The following is a 23,413-nucleotide window of genomic DNA, read 5'->3' on the forward strand; positions in this document are numbered from 1 at the left end:
CACTTCCTATCAGAACCTTTGGGACACAGCAAAAGCAGTGCTCAGAGGTCAATTTACATCAATAAATGCACACATCCAAAAAGAAGAAAGGGCCAAAATCAAAGAACTATCCATACAACTTGAACAAATACAAAAAGAGCAACAAAAGAAACCATCAGGCACCAGAAGAAAGCAAATAATAAAAAAAATAGAGCAGAATTAAATGAAATAGAGAACAGAAAAACATTTGAAAGAGTTAACAAGACCAAAAGCTGTTTCTATGAAACGATTAACAAAATTGATAAATCATCAGCCAAACTGGCAAAAGAAAAACAGGAGAAGAAGGAAATAATCTGAATAAGAAATGAAATGGGCAATATCACGACAGACCCAACTGAAATTAAAAGAATCATATCAGATTACTACGAAAAAATTATACTTTAACAAATTTGAAAACATAGAAAGAATGGATGAATTCCTAGAAACACACTACCTACCTAAATTAACACAGAGGTAGAACAACTAAATAGACCCATACCAAAAGAAGAGACTGAAAAGGTAATCAAAAAACTCCCAACAAAAAAAAAGCCCTGGTCTTGACAGCTACACTGCAGAGTTCTACCAAACTTTCAGAGAAGAGTTAACACCACTACTACTAAAGGTATTTCAGAGCATAGAAACGGATGGAATACTCCCAAACTCATTCTATGGAGCCAGCATATCCCTGATACCAAAACCAGGTAAAGACACAACAAAAAAAGAAAATTACAGGCCTATATCCCTCATGAACTTAGATGCAAAAATCATCAACATAATTCTAGCCAATAGAATTCAACAACATATCAAAAAAATAACTCACCTTGACCAAATGGGATTCATACCAGGTATGCAGGGATGGTTCAACATTAGAAAAACAATTAATGTAATCCATCATATACATAAAACAAAGAACCACACAATTTTATCAATTGATGCAGAAAAGGCATTTGCCAAAGTTCAACACCCATTCATGATAAAAACTCTCAGCAAAATAGGATTAGAAGGAAAATTCCTCAACATAACAAAGGGCATTTATACAAAGCCAATAGCCAACATCATCTTAAACAGAGAGAGGCTGAAAGCATTCCCCTTGAGATCAGGAACCAGACAAGGATGCCCTTTATCACCACAATTAGGCTAGATAAAGAAACAAAGGGCATCCAGGTTGGCAAGGAAGAAGTAAAAGTATCTCTATTTGCAGAGGACAGGATCTTATACACAGAAAACCCTAAAGAATCCTCAAGAAAACTACTGAAACTAATAGGAGAGTTCATCAAAGAATCAGGATACAAGATAAACTTACGAAAATCAGTTGGATTCCTCTACACCAACAAAAAGAACGTCGAGGAGGAAATCACCAAATCAATACCATTTACAATAGCCCCCCAAAAGATAAAATACTTAGGATTAAATCTAACTGAAGGCATAAAAAACCTATACAAAGAAAAGTACGAGGCACTACTACAAGAACCAAAAGAGACCTACATAAGTGGAAAAACATATCTTGTTCATGGATAGAAAGACTCAACATTGTAAAAATGCCTATTCTACCAAAAGCCATCTATAAAGACAATGAAATTCTGACCCAAAGACCAACAACATATTTTAATGAAATGGAGAAACAAATCACCAACTTCACATGGAAAGGAAAGAGGCCCTGGTTAAGTAAAACATTACTGAAAAAGAAGAACAAAGTGGGAGGCCCTACTCTACCTTATTTGAGAAACTATTATACTGCCACAGTAGTCAAAACAGACATAAATCCATCCATATATGAGCAGCTGATATGTGACAAAGGCCCAAAGTTAGTTAAATGAGGAAAAGACAGTCTTTTAAACAAATGGTGCTGGCATAACGGGATATCCACATGCAAAAAAATGAAACAAGACCCATCCCTTACACCATGCAAAAAAAACCAACTTGAAATGGATCCAAAACCTCAACATAAAATCTAAAGCAATAAATATCATGGAAGAAAAACTAGGGACAATGTTAGGAGCCCTAGTACATGGCATAAACAGTATACAAAACATTACTAACAATGCAGAAGAGAAACTAGATAACTGGGAGCTCCTAAAAATCAAACACCTACGCTCATTCAAAAACTTCACCAAAAGAGTAAAAACATTACCTACAGACTGGGAAAAAGGTTTTAGCTATGACATTTCTGATCAGGGCCTGATCTCTAAAATCTACATGATACTGCAAAAACTCAACTACAAAAAGACAAACAATCCAATTAAAAAAATGGGCAAAAGATATGAACAGGCACTTCACTAAAGAAGACACTCAGGCAGCTAACAGATACATGAGGAAATGCTCACGATCATTAGCCATTAAAAAAAAAAAGCCATTAGAGAGAAGCAAATCAAGACTACAATGAAATCCCCATCTCACTTCAAGAAGGCTGGCATTAACCCACAAAACACAAAATAATAAATGCTGGAGAGGTTGTGGAGAGACTGGAACACCTATACACTACTGGTGGGAATGTAATATGGCACAAACATTTCGGAAATTGATTTGACTACCATACGATCCAACAATCCCACTCCTTGGAATATATGCTAGAGAAATAAGAACCTTTACACAAACAGATATATGCACACCCATGTTCATTGCAGCACCATTTACAATAGCAAAAAGATGGAAGCAACCAAGAGGTGCCCATCAGGTATAGTCACACAATACAATATTATGCATCAATAAAGAACAATGATGAAGCTGTGAAACGTTTCATAACATGGAGGAACCTGGAAGACATTATGCTGAGTGAAATTAGTCAGTTGCAAAAAAGACAAATATTGTATAAGACCACTATTATAAGAACTGGAGAAATAGTTTAAACAGAGAAGAAAGTATTTTTTGATGGCTATAAGAGGGGGGAGGGTGAGAGGGATGGAGAGGAGCTTTCACTAATTAGATAGTAATTAGATAGCAGGTAAGTATTATTTTAGGTGAAGGGAAATATCACACACAATACAGGAGAGGTTAGCACAACTGGACTCAAACAAAACCAAAGAAGTTTCCTCACTAAAGTGAATCCTTTGAAGGCCAGCATAACAGGGGCGAGGGTTTGGGGACTGTGGTTTCAAGGGACACCTAAGTCAATTGGCATAGTAAAATCTATTAAGAAAACATTCTGCATCACACTTTAGAGAGTGCCTTCTGGGGTTTTAAACACTAGCAAGTGGCCAACTAAGATGCATCAATTGGTCTCAACCCACCTGGATCAAAGGAGAAGGAAGAACACCAAAGATACAAGGGAATTATGAGCCCAAGAGACAGAAAGGACTACATAAACCAGAGACCCCAAAAGCCTGAGACCAAAGAACTAGATTGTGCCCGGCTACAACGGGTGACTGCCCTGAAGGGAACACAACAGAGAGCCCCTGAGGGAGCAAGAAAGCAGTGGGATGTAGACCCCAAATTCTCATGAAACGACCAGATTTAATGGTCTAACTGAGACTAGAAGGACCCTGGAGGTCATGGTCCCCACACTTTCTGTTAGCCCAAGACAGGAACCATTCCCATAGCCAACTCTTCAGACAGTGATTGGACTGGACTATGGAGTAGAAAATGATACTGGTGAAGAATGAGCTATTTGAATTAGGCAGACAGATAAGAGTACGTTGGCATCTCCTGTCTGGAGGGGAGATGAGCGGGCAGAGGGGGCCAGAAGCTGACTGAATGGGCTCAAAAACGGAGAGTAGAGGGAAGGAATGTGTTGTCTCATTGGAGGTGGGGAGAGAGCAATTAGGAGCATACAGCAAGTTGTGTATAAATTTTTGCATGAGAGACTGACTTAATTTGTTAACTTTCACTTAAAGCACAGTAAAAATTACTTTAAAAAAGAGAATCTTAAGTCTTCACTCACATTTGAATGTGTTTAAAGGTTTTTAGAGTCCATTTATAACAGGTTTATTTTAAAAAAATTAAAACGTTCAATTATTTCCCTTGCTCCTTTTGAATTATAAAAGATATGGATACAAAGGTTAATTCTTAATCCTTGGAAAGGGTTGTTTCATCACTCCAGAAAACATCACTCTCAACAATAATTGCTGTCACTAAATCATGCTTTCTTTTTTTGGCTGTCTAGTAGCCAACATCTCCTTCCTATTAATACCCTAACCTCTACTGGTGTCTGAGTAGGAGGAAGTGGCCACCTCTTACCATTGCAGGATCCAGATCTTCCTCTTACAGTCCTCCTGCAGGTCAAGAGGACTTTTAATGCTAAACGTGTGACACAGGCCACATATTCACAGCCATCAGCAGCAGTAACACACAGATCAGCCTGTCCTTGCTATATGATATACTTGCTCATAACCTCTCCCTGTATTTCAGTCTGGTGCTTAATGTTCCCCTAGATTCTATGAACCCTAGAGTTCTTTAGATAATATCATTTTTTCTTTTTAAAATGAGATTGTCATATTTTGTTTTTAAAATTTACAGCAAAGACATATGTGCTTATTTGGTGTATTTTGGAAATTTCCATATTCAGAGTAGGAGATCCAGCTAATCTCAATTCCAGATGATTCCAATGTGGTTGACTTGACCTCAGGAATTAACATGGCGCTCTGGTGGCACAGTGATTAACATAAGACCTAAATAATAACTATAAGCACATGTACCTACTCTTACCTTCAGGAGGGTAATGCAGACACCTTCTTCTTTCTAACAATTAACTTGATTAAAACTGCTATTTAGAGTGGTTTCTCTTTTGTCCTGCATGATATTGAAAACCCCTTAAAAGGAAGTTTGCTATAGATATCTATTACTTCTCTTAAAAATACACTGCTCCTACTTCATTCATATAGACATTAACTCCATAAATAGTAAGCTTCTATATGCCAGACATCACATTTAGAACTGGGAACGTAGTGGTCAGCTACATTATGATGCTCCTAAGGTATAATCCTTAAGGGCCACTTAATTCCTGGCTTTTTTGAAACAAAAATGTATTGCTATGTATTTTTATGTCACTTTATATGCATTCTCTGTTTATTATAAAAGGTAACCCTTTGCTGTCACGTGCAAATTTTTTTCCATATCTCTTGAGAAGTTTTTTATGTTAAACATAACTATTTTGTTTTTATTTTGTACTATATTCATATAACTTCATCAGCTTTTTTTTTTTTTCATTTGCCTGGATGTGTTTTCCAACAGGGCAGCAAGAAGAAACAGTTAAATATCTGAGGCCATCAGTCTCCAAAAGCATCAAATGACCTAATAAGTTAAAGATGATTAAAACATAAATTCTGAGTTTCAAACTAGTAGGATTATTCCTGGTTTCTGCTTTTTAAAAGTACTCTTTAAAATTCTCAATTATAAAGATTTGCCATCTGTAGAAACTAAATTCATCAGATAATTAACAACCTTTGATTACATTCTTTGTGTTTATTTTTTAATAACTTAATGTAGGAGATACAATATCTATTACCAACCGTAAGAAATTATCATCGAACTCCCAAATCATTAGGACATGTCCATAACACATTTATGAGCGCTAATTATTCATTTACTCAAAAAATACATTTGCCAAGGGCTGACTCTGATTCAGCACTGTGTTAGTCATTGAGGACCCAGAAACTAACAAATAAGACATGGTTCCTGTACTCATAGAGAATATAATCTACAGCAGTAGTTCTCACAAGGGAAAATTTCCCCTTCAGAGGACCTTTGGTAAAGTCTGGAGGCACTTTCGATGGCCACTACTGTGGGTGGGGGTGGAATGCTACTTGTATATAGTGAGTAGAGGCTAAGCATGCTACAAAGCACAGGATAGCAAAATGCACCAAAAAATTACCCAGTCCAAGATGTCAATAATACAGAGGCTGAGAAACCAGAATCTAGATATAAATACAGAATTTTAAAATATAGCAAGTGACTGGTACGAAAGGGAAATAAAACCTAAGTGAAATATTGACAAGGACTAGGAGGTGGCCAAGAGGAAAGACAAGAGGGTTAAAAAAGCATTTCAGTCAGAAAAGCATGTATTAGTCAGGATTCTCCAAACAAAAAAAAAAAGAATTTATATATACATATATAAATTTTTTTTTTATATATATATAGAGAGAGAGAGAGAGGAGCCCTGATGGTGCAACAGTTAAGCACTCAGCTGCTAACTGAAAGGTCAGCAGTTCAAAACCACTAGGCATTCTGTGGGAGAAAAGACCTGGTGATCTGCTCCCATAAAGATTTACCACCTAGGAAACCCTATGTAGCAGTTCCACTCTGTCATATAGGGTCACCGTGAGTCAGAATCAACTAGAAGGCACTCAACAAGAGAGAAAGAGAAATAGATACAGATAGATCATTATAGATAGAAATAAGTAGATTAGATAAATAGAGTAAGAGAGAAATTTATTTAAAGGAACTGGCTCAGGCAATTAGAAAAAATTCTAATTCTATAGGCCAGGTACACTGGAAACTGCAGCAGGATATCTATGTTATAGTCTCAAGACAGAACCTTCTTCCTTTGGGAAGCTCAATTTTTTTTTTTTTTTTTTTTGTCCTTAAGTCCTTCAACTGATTGAATCAGGCTCCCCAGGTTAAACAGCTCCATGTGGCTTTCTTGACTATAATCTTTACAGAAGTAAATCACCGGGACTTTCTTACATGGCTCTGCTGGGTGGCTTCTAACTTCCAACCTTTAGGTGAGTAAGCAAGAGCAAACTGTTCTGTCACAGCAAATCTCCTTTATGTAGAGTCAATTGATTGTAAATGTTAAAGAAATCAATAAAATACCTTCATTGCAACATCTAAATTATTGTTTGACCAAACAACTGGACACCATAGACTAACCCAGCTGACACATAAAATTAATCATCATAAAGTATCTTGTTTAAAAGCCTAGACACTAGAGATAGTACGCTGCATCTTAGAAACGCCAAGCAGTTTTGTGTGGTTTGAGACAAAGGAAACAGAGTGATGAAAGAGGAGGGTCAAAAAGTTGGAAGAAACTCAAACACAGGGGTTCTTATAATTCAGGTTACAAATGAGGAATTTTACCCTCAGAGGAATGAGAAGCCATTCATGGATTTGTTTTTTAAGCAGAGGAATAACAAATTTACATTTAGATAGTATTATTGGCATTTCCACTTTGAGCTCCAATACATAAAAAGGATGGAAGTGGTCATGCCCATCCTTAAAACAAGAAAAACCTGGACAATCATTAAATCAATACATTTTCTTAAACACAAAAGAGAAATGAGATCACAAAGCAAAACTCTCCAAAAATCTGGAGAGACAGACACATGCAGAAAGTAGAGCAAGTGAGATTTGCTTACTCAGAGCAGAAAGTGCTGGAGACAAAAGGTGGCTAACAGTATTGGAACACTTAAATGGTAATTTTGATTAATTGGTTAAGGCTGATAGTGGACTAACATGAGACTGAGCAGCTGCTTGGAGCCAAAAGCTTAGGGGGGCCCAACACACTCAAAGCTTTATCTCTAGGAAACCCTCCACCTTCTTCATATGGAGAAGATTGAGAAAGACCCCTTCCTGTCTCTGAAAGGGGGACAGGAAGAGTAACTACTGTGAAATATGCCTAGATCCTCTCCATAACAAAGGCTTATACTCCAGGGAAAAATACTTTGTTGGAGAACAATGCTGAAATCTTAGTTCAGCTGGGAGAAGGGAATTTCACCCCACTTTAAAACCAAAAAAAAACAAACCCGTTGCCTTCAAGTCAATTCCGAAACATAGTGACCCTATAGGACAGAGTAGAACTGCCCCATAGTATTTCCAAGGAGCACCTGGTGGATTAAAAAAGCCGACGTTTTGGTTAGCAGCTGTAGCTCTTAACCAAGATGCCACCATCCCGCTTCAGTCCCCTCCAATCTTTGTCTCACCTAAGGGGCTCCAGCATAATTACAGTGGATTACAGATAAAAGAACTGCAAGACACAGACCCTTTGTTGGAGCAGTATGTAGGGAAAGTAAAGAGAAGAGACAAAAACAATGATGTTAAAGAAATGTGAAGCTTGATACCTATAGCTAAAACAAACATTAAATGCAGCCAAATTCCTAGTCAGATTAATATTCCACCAAAGGCCTATTTATCTCAGTACCCATTACTTAACACAACATGACGAGTTTTCAAAAAAAAAAAAAAAAATTACAGGACTTGGAAAAGCAAGAAAAAATTCTATCTCAATAGACAAAGTAATCATCAGAACTAGACTCAAATGTAACGCAGGTGTGGTAATTATTAGACACAGAATTTAAGATAACGAGTTCAGTTGCTAACCAAAAGTTCGACAGTTCAAATCCACCAGTCACTCCTTCGAAACCCTATGGGTCAGTTCTACTCTACCCAATAGGGTCGTTATGAGTCAAAATCTACTTGACAGCAACAGGTTTTTTGGGGAGGGTGGTGGTTATTATTAATATGTTAAGGGTTCTGATGGAAAAAGTAGATTACATGCAAGAACAGTGTAAAGAAAGAAATGGAATCTCTAAGAATTGAAAGGAAATGCCAGAAGTCAAAAACATAGACAAAAAAATAAAAAATGCCTTCAACGGATTCATCTGTAGACTTGGCATATCAGAGGAAAGAATCCGTGAACTCGAAATAGGCAAACAGAAACTTCCCAAACTGAAACGTGAAAAGAAAAAAGTAAAGAAACAAAACAGAATGGATTATCCAAGAACTGTGAGATAATTTCAAAAGGTGTGACATACACATAATTGGAATACCAGAAGAAGAAAGACAGAATGAAATAGAAGAAATATTTGAATGAGTAATAGTCAATATCTTTCCAAAATTAATCAAAGACACCAAACCACAGATCTAGGAAGCTCAAAGAACACCAACTAGATTAAATACCAAGAGAAACACACTCACACATATCCTATTCAAATCGAAAAAAAAACAAAGCCAAAGAGGAAATTTTGAAGGAAGCTACAGGAAAAAAAAAAATTATCTGTAGATGAATAAGAACAACAATTTCAGTGGACTTCTCGGCAGAAACCACACAAGTGTGAAGAAAATGGAGTGAAATTTTTAAATATTGAAAGAAAAAAAACCAAGTTAAAATTCTATATTGGATGAAAAGTATCCTTCAAAATTGAGGGATTTTTAAAGATTTCCTCAGATAAACAAAAACTAAGGGAATTTATTCCCAGCAAACCGGCATACAAGAAATGTTGAAAGAAGTTCTTCAGACAAAAGAAAAATTATATAGGTCAGAAACTTGGCTTTATGTAAAGGAAGGAAGAATGTCAGAAGAGGAATACATGAATGTATACAAATTTTTTAAAAATATTTTTTATTCTTAATTGATTTAAATAATAATTGTTAAAGCAATCTTAATAAAAATGTGCTGGATGGTTGTAAGATATGGATGGGAAAACTGATGACAAAAATGTCGCAAGCAACAGGAGGAATGAATTGGGAATACTCTGTTTTTAGGTACCTACACTACATGTGAGGTAGTATAGTGTTATTTAAAGACGAATTTAGATTATTTAAAAATGTTGTTGCCTCTAGGGTAACGACTGAATTCTTAAAAAATAATTACAACCGAAAAGCTAAGAATAGAAGTAAAATGGAATCATAAAATGTTAAGTTAGTCAGAGGAGGCTGAGAAGAATTTTTAAAAAGAAAAAAAGAATGTAAAAGTGCAATGAATAAAAGCAGTTACAAAGATATATATGTGCGTGTGTGTGTATATATACACACACACGCACATATATATATCCTTAATTGATACTCTTATATGTTCTTAATTGATACATGTATATATAAATTCAAATACATTCTTTAGAGTAGATCATATGTTGTCTACATGAGCTCATTTAAATATAAAGATCCACATAGGTTAAAAGTAAAGGAATGGAAAAATTTATGTCATGTTAACTCTAACAAAAGAAAGCTGAGAAGCTATATTAATACAAAACAAAGCAGACTTAAGAGCAAGGAAGATTACCAGGGATAAAGAGGGGCAATACGTAATGATAAAGTGTAAAATCTCCAATAAAAATAACAATCATATGTATGTATGTACCTAACAAAAGAGCATCCAAATACCAAAAAAAAAAAAGCCAAACCCAGTGCCTTCGAGTCGATTCCAACTCCTAGCGATCCTATAAGACAGAATAGAACTGCCCCATGGAGTTTCCAAGGAGTGCCTGGCGGATTCAAACTGCCAACCCTTTGGTCAGCAACTGTAGCACATAACCAGGGTTTCCATGAGGCAGAAACTGATAGAATTGAGATTAAATAGAAAAATTCACTATTATGCTTAGAAATTTCAAAACCCATCTGTCAGTAATTAATAGATCCAGGAGGCAGAATATCAGTACAGATATCAACAACCTGATTCTAAAATTTATGGACTAGCCAACAAAACACTAAAGAAGAACACTATTGAAGAATTCAAACTACCTGATTTCAAATCTTATATAAAGCTACACTAAGCAAGCACAGTATTGGTGAAAGAGTAAACATATAGCTCAATGGAAATGATAGAGAGCCCAGAAATAGAACAACACTGATAAAGCAGGCTTTAGAGCAAGGAAGATTACCAGGGATAAAGAGGGGCATTACGTAACAATAAAGGGGTAAAACCTCCAAGAAATATGACAATCCTAAATATGCATGCACTCAACACAAGAGTGTCAAAATACAGTTGGCAATTCATTTTTGCCAAAGGCACAAAGGCATCTGGAGAAAAGAGTAGTCTTTTCAACAAATGGTATTGGAACAATTGGATGGTCATGTGCAAAAATATGAAGCTAAGCACAGACCTTACACCTTACATAAAAATAACTCATAATGGATAATAAAATTAAATATAATATGAAAACCTATAAAACTTATAAGGAAAAAAAAGAAAAACAAAAATATAGGAGGAAATTTGCATGACCTTGGATTTCAAGATGTGTTTTTGCATGCAACACCAAAAGCATAATCAATAAAAGAAAAATAATTAAAATGCATGTAAAACTTTACTCTTAGGAGAATGACAAGACAAGACACCTACTCAGAGAAAATATTTGCAAGACACATCAGAAAAAGTCTTGTATCTAAAATACACAAAGAAGTCTTAAAACTCTACAATAAGAAAACAAACAACTCAAGTAAAAATGTACAAAAGGTCTAAAGAGGCACCACAGCAAAGAACACATACAAGTGGCAATAACCGTATAAAAACATGCTCAACCTGGTAGCATCACTACGGTTGGTGTCGCCCAGCGCATTGGCTCATGGTGTTGCCTCCCTCCACGGGCCTCCTCCTGTACCAGGCCATACAGGATCCTGAAGTAACGTTTTTTGCACTAATGTTGCTCAAAAATGGTAATTCCTGTGTATCACTCCTTTTCCTTTAATTACTACTTCGTTCTCAAAAAAGTTATTGATACAGGTTCACAAATACTAATTACTACAATATTGTAGCTAAAACACCAGAAAATTTGACAAAATCAGCTACCGTAAAACCACTGGCAGCAACAAAACAACGGCACATGCTTGTAGCATGTGCAAGTGAAACCACGTGATTTGATGTGTCGTTGTAATTCGGTAATAATGATAGCTGTGACTGGAGCGCATTAGGAAAGTCAAAAAGTAAGTTAGCACAGAGTTTTAACGTTGTAGGTATACTGATACATGTAAGCTAGGCTTACGAAAAATGTTTTTGTTGTTACAACTAACTATAGGGTTGTTTTTATAGGCAGTCATTTTGGTGTCACCCCCTCTGACAGTGTCACCCAATGCAATCTGCACCCCCATACCTTCTTAGTGATACCACTGCTCAAACCATCTTAGTGATGCCACTGCTCAAACCATCCATTATTAGGAAATAAAAATTAAGAGAATGATGAGCTATCACTACACATCAATTATTGTTTTTAGCTGCCAGTGAAGTGAACTTCCTATTCATGGTAACCCCCTGCACAACTGAAGGAAACACTGCCCAGTCCTGCGTCATTCCCATGATTGGTTGCAGATCAAACTGGTGTGATCCACAGGATTTTCATTGGCTGATTTTCAAAAGGAAATCCCCAGGCCTTTCTTCCTAATTTGTCTTAGTCTGGAAGCTCTGCTAAAACCTGTTCAGCATCATAGCAACAGGCAAGCCCCCACTGACAGATGAGTGGTGGCTGCGCAGGAGGTGCATTGGCCTGGAATCGAACCTGAGTCTCCCACAGGGGAAGGCGAGAATTCGACCAATGAACCGCCACTGCCTTGACACATCTAATAGATCAGCTATTTCTGTCAGCGTCAGCATCATGACCATCTTCATTAATGTTAATACGAATAAAGCAAGAGTGACCTACCCTTCACTGTCTCTTTGTCATCTTCATTCCCTTCACCCCACCAGTGCCAGTGTCAGCTCAGTAACAGAGGGAGAGGTAATTATAGGAAGAATCCCAAAGGAAAAACCAATCTCAAGGACCCTATACTCCCAGAAAAAAAAAAAAATACAAGGATTGTCTTTTCCTATGATAAATTTGGAGATTTGCATGCTACCTTCATTGAAAAAATAGCATTTAGTTATCAATTTTTATAATTTTACTCAAACTTTTTGTAGAAAATTATATACAAGGGGAAATAATTATTATTAAATATAATAATTATCTATTCCCTCACCTCACACAGTACACGATATCATGCCTGGTATCACGTTTACTGACAATAGACTATGAACTTAGGTTCAGGGATTCCATATAACTCAAAACTTTTTGTATTTATTCAACTCAGTTGAAGTTACCTTTTGGTGGGATTTAAATGCTTCCTGTGGATAGCGAAACTTTGAGATACATGTTCACTTTTGGAGGAATCTTTGACAACCTTCAGAAAAGAAAACACACAGTGAATTAAATGTACCCAAAAAAAAAATGTACCCTAGTGGACTCTAAAAGAGAATCTTTCAGCGGAATTGTTCTGACCACAACATATCCTGTCTGACCAGTCCATTCCAAATGTGTGTCTGGCCATTATTTTAAATTAGAAAATATACCACCGCCAAACCATAACATCTAAGAATCAAAAGTGGCATAAGAATGTTAAAGAAAAACCACTGTAGACCAGGTAAACACCAATGAAAATTTCATTGGTAGTTCTCATCCAGTGTCATAATACACTGGTGTGTCATAAATAATTTGTCACTAATAATACTAAAAGTGCCAAAATGTGTGAGAGAGTAGTTTAAAACATTGTTTTAGGATGGTTCAAGGTTATCCTTATACATCACCCTCTCTTGGTTGGATTGCAATTTCTTTCTTTAATGAAAAAAAAGGGGGGCTGAAGATACAAGCACTGCCCTGGAGAATTGCCCTCAACCCCAGTTTACAATTTCATCAGTCAGATATATTCTTTGTCATGATGGAAAACAGGTTAAAAACCTCTGCACTGTAGAATGATACATACAGACTGCCATGCTTTCGGATTTTAATCCAGACAACAATTAATAGAAGTGAATAGAATCTTGAAAAATTCCAAATTCATTTCTACTCATCTCATCTTCTATTTCATAGTTCATAAAATAATTACATCATTACACAATTACTCTACCATAATACCAATAAGCCAGGTAATGGAAGAAAACATCCCAAGCATGATCCATTCATGACCATTGATAATTCAATCATTTTTCAAATCAAATATATCAGACCCTGTTATTGAATATACTTAAGCTTCGGCGAATCAGATATTAGTTGTATGTAATAATTACTCAACTTTTTTTTTCAATTTGTCTTTTATAAGAGCAGAGTTGTGGCTCATGTAATTTTTATACACAATATTCAGCTCATAGTTAAGGAAAAAGAACTGCACAATATTTCAAAGTAACTATGAGAATACTTATTAAATGAGCATATAAGATCTAGACAACACACTGGATTTCCAGTATGCCAAACATTGAAATACAGAGCAAACACAGGAGTTGGACGCTGTAATAGAAAGTATTCCTTATGGCATTTTGGTAAATTTAGTTTTGCCTTTTTAAAAGTAAGCAAAGAGAGATCTTCTAAGAACCTTGGGGTATTCTGCAAACTGAATTGCCACAATGGACATTAATTTCTACCACCATCCATAGGTAAAATACCATTAAAACTAAATTTAAAGACTCCCTTGTTTTACCTTTCCCCAACAATGAATTATTAACCTCAGATGAAGGTAATTTTCTCAAATGGAGCACATGTCAAGTGAATAAACATTAATTTGTACAATGTCACAGTTCTTATTTTCCATTGTGGGGCATCTTTCAAACATAAATCTATGTAATATTCACTAATTACATAATTCAAAGCTGGTGTTAAAAAAAGTATCTAAGTATTAAATGTTATTTCTAGTTTTTTTAAATTACTATCAAGTGAAACTTTAAGTATCTCATCCAAACAGTTATATCTTTAATTGTATTAAGATGCCCACTTTGTACTAACGCGTCTTTTTGATAGCTTTTCGAGCACCCTGGCTTGATTTAAACACCCTTTTACTATTTCATGCTTCTGCTCACGTCTCTGGCCAGGGTTGCACAAAAATATAAATCTCCACTTCAAACGTCCCCAGCTGCTCTTTTATATCTTGATAGGTCCAATCATTCTCAACAGGAGTGCTTGATAGCTCTGGAAACTTCAGTAATACAGTGCCATATTTGTGACTTCTTTTTATTATTTCATACCAAGGCATCACAAGTGCTTCACTTTTATTGATCAAATCAAAGGATGAAATTTTTAATCTTTCATCTTTTTTCTGTTTGGTTAATTCTCCAGCTTCCTTATAAAGTGTATACTTTACGATTTTCCCGAGTAGTTACGAGAATGTATGCATGTATATACCCTACCCATAAGCTATTAGCTAAAAGGGAATTTGTATCAAAAAAGCTATTGAATTGTAGGGTTGAAAAACGGACTGACAGCAGGACCAAAGCCAGAAGGTTAGGCATTATAACTGAGAAGAGAACCTATTCTTCTTTAAAATCATATTGAGTCATACTTTTTCTTGTAAGTGAAAAGTATATCATGTATTATGCCCTTTAAAATAATGCTCTGCATTAAATGGGTCCAAAATTTGAGATTTTTCCATTGAGATACAACACTGGAACCAAAAGTAATACCAGTTGTTATTCTCCTTGTTTCATTTTATGTTCAGCTGTGTTTCTTTTCTGTTTATTATCTTGATTTCTTTTTTTTTTTTAAGCTAGTATATGGATGTTACAGAGAATTCATGTTGAGTGTATATTCTAGACATGATACAGAGCAGCCCTAAGCCACACTGCTTCACCTGGTCTCTTTGCAGCCAACAGTGCTAATGCCAGCAAACACAGGGTGTCATGGATTGAATTGTGTCCCCCTAAAAATGTATATATCAATTAGGCTGGACCACAATTCCCAGTATTGTGTGATTTTCCTATATGTTGTAAATTAATGAGGAAGGATGGGAGGCAGTTGTATTAGTGAGGCAGGACTCAATCTACAAGACTGGATTGTGTCTTGAGGCAATCTCTTGAGATATAAAAGCAAGAAGCAAGCAGAGAGACAGGGAGACCTCATACCACCAAGAAAGCAGTGCCAGGAGCAGAGTGCATCCTTTGGACGTGGGGTGCCTGTGCAGAACAGCTTAGTCTGGGGGAAGATTGATGAGAAGGCCAACAGACAGAAAGTCTTCCCCCTGGAGCTGACACCCTGAATTTGGACTTTTACCCTACTTTAAAAAGCTAAATAAAATAAACTTTTCTTTGTTAAAGCCATCCACTTGTGGTATTTCTGTTACAGTGGCACTAGGTGACTAAGACACGGGGGCACACAATGAAACCAGTTTTTCCCTCAGAGAAACAAATTAATAAGTCTGATTTACGCAGAAATTTAGACTTACTTAAAACATAGGCTAAGTATATGAGCTAACTTCACCTTAAAAATAACAGCAGCCGTGTTAACATAAAACTTTTTAAACTATTTTTCCGTTATATAAAAAAAAACTAGTATTTCTTCAGTATACCAAGGAACCTTGCAACCCTATGATTCTATGGTACAGAGAAAAATTCTAGTACTCTTAGTTATTTTATTCAAGCATCTATCTTGATAACTGGAAAAGGCTCACAGATAGACCAAATAATACCACAACACACACTCATTCTTGAGAGTATTGAGTAGCATTTCTTTACCTGGAACAAAAGTACTGTGTAAAGGCCAGGCTTGAAGAGTATATGAGATGGTATTGACAATACAGGATTTACCCTTAAAAAACTGTTACCTTTCTTCTCTTCTCATTTCTTTACCTCCTCCCAGAACATTATCAGTTAAATAGTTTTACCTTGGGACTAGATCTATCATAGCAGTACATCTCAGTAGGTCAGACACACACAACAACGACCTTTCCAAAGAACATTTGAATTTGACATAAAAGTACGGTGTCATCTAATTGCCATACACATCCTATCCTTAGCAAAATATCAATGCTCAGCAAACCTTTACACTGAAAAGAACAAATTTGTGATGCTCAGAACAACAGATGTTACTTTGCTATTACATTACAAAAAGAACATAAAAGAGAGGGATAGTCACTTATATCCATATGCTGTTAATTGATCATCTGCATCTGCTTGGTATGTTTGGGTCTAAATGAAGCAAGCAGAGTTTCCAAAGGGAGTATCCATTTACTGCTGCATGGTCAAGGCAGTTCTATCTCTCCCCTGCTGCACTCATCGGTCATAGAACAAGTCAAATATTCACACTGCAGCTTAAGCGAGAAGACCAAAAGAACTGGGAATCACACACTAGGCATTAAGCATGTGTGTGAGATCTAAACAGAAGAGGCTGGGCAATGCTAAAAATGGGGTGGAGGGGGTTAAAGGGAAAGCCTTTAAACCACTCAGATTGCATTGAGTCTTCATCTTGTCACTTTTCCACCGAATTAATTTAATGAGCCTCTCCCCAGTATTGGGTATTGCTCCTAACCTTGAATAGTTGTTGATGGAAGTGTGTGTCACTGCTGCCCCTACTAGATGAGCACTTTTCTGTTCTGTAATGGTGATTTGTCTCAAGTGAAAAATAGGATCACTCTCTTTTCCTATTGATTTCTGAAAAAGAAAATGCTTCCTCCCACCCAGCACTGCGTCATTGTTTTTGTTATCACCTTTCATGGAGCGGCCCTCTTCTCTACCTAAAATTGGAAAAAAAAAAGTATCCAACCTTTACCCATGCCCAGAGATAGAAACTGAAATCCAATTATCTAACAGATAGAAATACTTCTGTACTCTCTTTAAAAGGAAAAAGAAAATTATTTTAAAAATAGAATGTCATTGCCAATGTATAGTGTGTAATTTAAGTTTCACAAAGGAAATGTACAATCACTAAAAAATAAAGTGAAATGTAATTTTCCTATCTAACCTTAAATTTTTAATATCAAAATACACTTTTAAACATTCACCTTCATGTCCATGCAGTTGACAAATTAACAGATGGAACTTTTGAATGATGAACCTCATATTTAATTTTTTTATGAGAATAATCCAGTTCTGGGCTTCAGATTGCTTGTTCTTCCTTTATTCTTGAAGCAAGTGTACTCTATTTTCACATAAAAAGTATTTTATTTTAATAATTTTGGTTAGAAGAATCAAGCATTAAATGGTTTATTTACGGTGGTATGAATGGTTTGAGCTTGACTGTTAGTCGAAAGCTTGGCTGTTAGAACCTGCCCAGTTTCACTGTGGAAGAAAAGGTCTGGCGATCTGATTTAGTTAAGAGTACAGCCAAGAAAACCCTGTGGAGCAGTTCTACTCTGTAACACACGGGATCATATGGAGTTTTCATGAGTTGGAGTTGCCTTGACAGCAACTAGCAACAACCACACAACAATAAATTACAAAGTTACAGAAGGATTACACTGTAAAATTGACTTTCAATTCAATTACATTCTTTTCACAGGACTATAGAATCACAGTCAGTAATTTCATTTCATTACATGGAAAAAAAAAAGTTGCATTCGAACAAATCAAGTTGGGCTTTGGGCTCAAAATGGCAGACTGGTAACCATGTTTACTCCCCTCCCTTCTCAAAACTTATTGAAGTGACAGAAAATAGTACACATTCAATGAATAAATTAAAAGGTTGAAGACAAATAGGTGAGGCCATGAGCTGAGAACGCCTAGATAAACTTCTAGAAGACAGTAAATGAATGGGATCAGCTCAGAAAATACACCTGAGAAGACTGCAGCAAAAGTGGACCCATTCAACTACTGGAGCTGACAGGACCAGGGAGAAGGAAGAAGAGGGACAGAGACTAACATTATTAAGTAAACATGTATGGAGAATGACCTTGTGAATGCTGAAAGTACCAACAGGAAACATAAGGGTTTAGCTGCAAGTAGGATCCTCTCTATTGAGCAGAAAAAGGCATAGTACTGAGAATTAACGGTTTTGGAGCTCTGGTGGTACAATGATCAAGCCCCCGGCTGCTACTAGAAAAGTTGGCAGTTTGAACCCACCTAGTGGCTCCTCAAGAGAAGACATTGCAATCTGTCCAGTAATGAGCACAGTCTAGAAAACCCTGTATTTCAATTCTACTCAGTCACATGGGGTTACTATGAGTTGGAATGAACCCCACGACACCTAACGACAACAATATTTTTAAAAGGCTTATGGATCTATATTTGTGCCTCCAGGAATCATACTTTTAGTAAGTCAGCCTTGACTGTAACCACACCTTCAAACGCAACAATGGCACTACTCTCCAACTGAACTGGGGCCATTTTCATGAAGTAAATTGACGGAGAATAGGCTTGCTTAATGCTGCTTTTGCCCCTAAATTCTCAATTTCACAGTTTAATTCTGAGAACAAATTTATTTTCAAGTTGGAAAATATTACTCTTACTCTCTAGACCCACCATAAAAACAACCAACCAACCAGCTGCTCTCGATCTCAGTTCATGGAGACCCCATGTGTGTCACAGTAGTACTGTGCTCCACAGGGCTTTCTATGGCTGAATATTTGGAAGCAGATAACCAGGCCTTTCTTCCCAGGCACCTCTGGGTGGATTCCAACTGCCAAACTTTCAGTTAGTAGCTGAATGCTTAACCACTGTGTCACCCAGGGACTTCTACCACCTACAAGAATTACGTTTTTTTTGTTTGTTTTTATCACACTATCTGTATTAAACTCTTGCTTCCTTTATTGACCCATTAACAAACAAAAAAAACTGCTGCTGTTCAGTGGATTCCAACTCATAGTAACACTATAGGACAGAGTAGAACTGTCCCATAGGGTTTCCAAGGAGCAGCTGGCAGATTCAAACTGCCAACCTTTTGGCCAGCAGTCAAGCTCTTAGCCACTGCATCACAAGGGCTACCCTTTATTGACAGAAGAAAGTAAATTTAAAAAAAGAGAATATTGTGTGTGATATCCTTATTCTGAGACATTCCTGTAGCTGACAGAGTCAGACTACCTTGTTTTGTACCGACACCCCTGATTAGAACAACTAGAAAATATAGACCAAGTAGAACATATAGACAAACCATTAATGTGTATATATGTGTGTGTATAACTCACTGCTGTTAAGTCAATTCCGACTCATAGGGACCCTATACTACAAAGTAAAACTGACCTCTAGGGTTTCCAAGGAGCAGCTGGTGGATTCGAACGGCCAATTTTTTTGGTTAGCAGCAGTAACTGTTAACCACTGCACAACCAGGGCTACCCCAAGTAGTCCTTGACTTATGATGGGGGTTCTGTTCCAGTGACTCTGTCATAAGTCAGTTCGCTCATAAGTTGAATACCTCTTTTTACTTTTAGTTTTTGTTATTATTGCCTTTTATCATCAGTATCTTTATAGATCCGATATTTATTTGTCTTTGGGGGTTGGCACAAGAATGAGAGCATCAGCAAATTGTGCACTTCAACACTGTATGTACCAAAAAAAAAAACAAAAGGACAGTCGTAGGTGTGGTTTGTCGTGACTCAAATACATCATAAATTGAGGACTGCCTATAGGGTCTTTTTTTTTTTATATACGGTCACTGTGAGTCAGAATCGACTCTATGGCAGCAGGTTTGGGTTATTATTATTACTAATTTTTGTTTGTTTGTTTTATATCCATATAAAAGCATTAGCAAGTTAGTAAGTCAATAAAGAAATATATATGAGAGGGGATGGGAGAAATGTTAAGGCATTGGTTCATGCAGTTGTGGCGCCTGGCAAGTCTGAAATCTGTCAGGTCCGCAACCTGCAAACTCATACAGGATTTATATGTTAGTCTTGAGGCAAAATTTCCTCTTCTCTAGAAGCCTCAGTTTTTTTATTTGGGGGCTCAAATGATTGGACGAGGTCCACCCACATTATGGATGATAATGTTTCATTAGAAAGCACAGCAACATCTAGAGTAGTGTTTGACTAAACAGCTAGCCTGGCCAACTTGTCACATAAAATTATCCACCACAATCACAGTCCTCATCCTTCGGCACTATTACTTCTTAGATTTAGCCTTAGTCATTTCTGAATATCCTGTAAACTGAAAGTTGTTTTTAAGTTAACCCTGATCAACAGTTCTTAAACCCTTTAATAAATAAAAAGAGTAAAGAAGGGAGAGGAAGAAAGAATTAGTTAGTATATAAATATATACGTTAATTAATATAAATATAGAGAGAGAGAGAGAGAATGGTATACTAGTATGTATTTCTCAAGCAAGAAGTAAAATTGCTTCGGGTAACAACTCTCTAAATGGGTCACATAGTTGATATTTTTAAATTCTCTTCCTAAGCATTGTATGACTCCTTGGCCCTGGGCCAACATCTCGGCTGATTAGGTAGGGCTAGATGAACCAAACTTCCATTTGCAAAGGTTATGAACCTTCAATGGCTGTGTTTCTTTTTTTTGTGTGTGTGTGTGTGTGTGATAATGTTCTTTATCTTGTAGGACATGAAAGTTGTACAAATACTTCAGAGAATCCTGAGTTCCAGATATTCTTTCATGATACATTGCTGATATATTTGATATTCAGAATAAATCACCCAAGCCAACAGAATAATTCTGTTTTTTTTTTTTTTTTAACCTGTTGGTTCAGGGGCGTGGAGAACCCACATATCAGCACAAATTTACAACATAATTACTGAAATTTGCTGCACCTTCCTAGAGATGAGTGAGCACTGTGACTGCTTACCACTACCCCAAAGAAACATGGTGATAGGGAGATTTACTGTAGATGGATTAAATGATTTTATATTGGGGACAATAATTTATGTTGACTAGGCTACATCTTGGAAACCCTGGTGGCATAATGGTTAAGTGCTACGGCTGCTAACCAAAGCGACGGCAGTTCGAATCCGCCAGGTGCTCCATGGAAACTCTATGGGGCAGTTCTACTCTGTCCCATAGTGTTGCTATGAGTCAGAATCAACTCGACGGCACTGGGTTTGATTTTGGTTTTGGTTAGGCTGCATCTGGAAACACCAGTGGCATAGTGGCTAAGAGCTGCGTCTGCTAACTGAAAGACTGGCACTTTGAATCCACCAGGCACTCCCTGAAAACTCTGTGGGGCAGTTTTACTCTGTCCTATAGTGTCTCTATGAGTTGGAATCGACTCCACGGCAATGGGCCTGGTTTGGTTTTTTAGGTACACCTGGTTGGTTTCTGCCTATTAATGAAAAATCAGTGGAAGGAGTATAACACAGCTCACTGTAGGCCTTAGGTGCATCCCCAGATACACACTCTATACTACTGACACATCGTAAACATGAAATCAGTGCACTTTCTCTCTTGCTATTTCCTAAACTCACATCTAGGCTATTTTCTCTTTAGCAGGGCAATAGCAGCATTTCTTATCCTTTGCTCCCAGAAGGTTTGCAGGCCTATAAGGAGGAGTTTGATGAACTTAACACCACAAAAAGATGTGTATCCTCCATTGAGAGCTAGGAGAGCTCAGACCAGAAGCACACAAAGGCCATAATAACTACTTTTACTTCCTTCCTGAAAAGAGTTTGTCTTAGGATTCTCTAAAGAAACAGACAGAGACTGAGAGAGAGAAAGAGATTGGCTCACACAATTGTGGTGCATTGGCAAGTTCAAAATCTGTAGATCAGGCAATGGATGGAGATTCCTGGAGTCTTGTGTCCCAAAATCCATAAGTCAGGTGACATTAAGAGTGAAAAGTGAGGAGGTACTTATCTATTTGTAATCTGGAGACAGAATATACCCTTGGGAAAACTCTTGTTCTGCTCTTAAGGCTTTCAACTGATTGGATGAGGTCCACCAACATTATGGAAGGTAGTCTCCTTTACATAAGTTCAACTGATTTAATAATATTTAAGAATTTTATAAAAACAACTAAACTAGTATTTGACCAAAGAACTGGGGACCACAACCTAGCCAACTTGACACATAAAATTAACCACCACATCAGCTCCACCAAGCATACAGACAACAATGTTTTGTCAATCACACACACACAAGTACACTAATGACACTCACACAGATTAAGTTATCAGTGGGTCATCTTGTTATCTACATTTTTTGTGATGAAACATGTAAGCTTTAATAGCACTTAGTGATTTACACCTAAGTGAGCAATTTCTGTCAGTAAGAAATTTCTATACTAAATTTATCTTTCTAAATGGGCTTGTGTCACTTCTTTGGTCATTCTTTAATTCACTCAGCCAACAAAAATAGAACAGCATACTTATTATAAAATGTAATCAAAATTTCTGAGCCAAGGTGTAACTTCAACTTCATTCAATGCTTCCTCTAGTGGCCTGAGAAGTCACCTGAGCTGATTCACCCTCTTAACGTCTGTTATTTACCGGGATGTTGAGACAAAACAAACAAAATTATAGATATCCTTCAGGTTAAAGAATATTAGAATGCCTATCAGTTACTAAAGATTTCTGACTCTCAAATAAATATTTTTTATATTAAAAGAATTATGTTTTGCGATACCAGGAATTTTTACGAAAATAAAAAATAAACGAGCATATTTTGTCCAAAAATATTTTAAGATATGTTCCTAGTTTATTAACATTGAAGGGTCCATTAAACAATCTTATAGGCAGCAGTTTGCTCTCTGAGTACAAAAAGAGAGTTAAAAAGAGGTGTTATCTTTTATGTTCCAACTTTATGTAGCTATGGTAACAGTCTTGTGGCGGGGGGGGGAGCTTAAAGCTCTGTATAAATGAGTACAATTATTTTTTCTGTTTGGATTTCTACTTTATTAAGACTATGTTATTCTATAAAGAATATTTTTATAAAGAATAGTGTGCTTTCATTAAAAATATGAAGCAAAAAAGTGCCCAAAGGGAAGCGGAAGTAATAATATTTGACAAATCGACAATAGGAGAAAACTTATAAAAAAAAAATCTAATAATGGCTCCCAGAAAATTTTAATCACAGCTACGTAACTACTGCATCCTGAGGAGGACAGCTTGTTTCAATTATTTATCGGGTGTTGATGGGTTATCCAGAGGCA

Source organism: Loxodonta africana, chromosome 5, assembly GCF_030014295.1.
Source record: "Loxodonta africana isolate mLoxAfr1 chromosome 5, mLoxAfr1.hap2, whole genome shotgun sequence".
Lineage (NCBI taxonomy): Eukaryota > Metazoa > Chordata > Mammalia > Proboscidea > Elephantidae > Loxodonta > Loxodonta africana.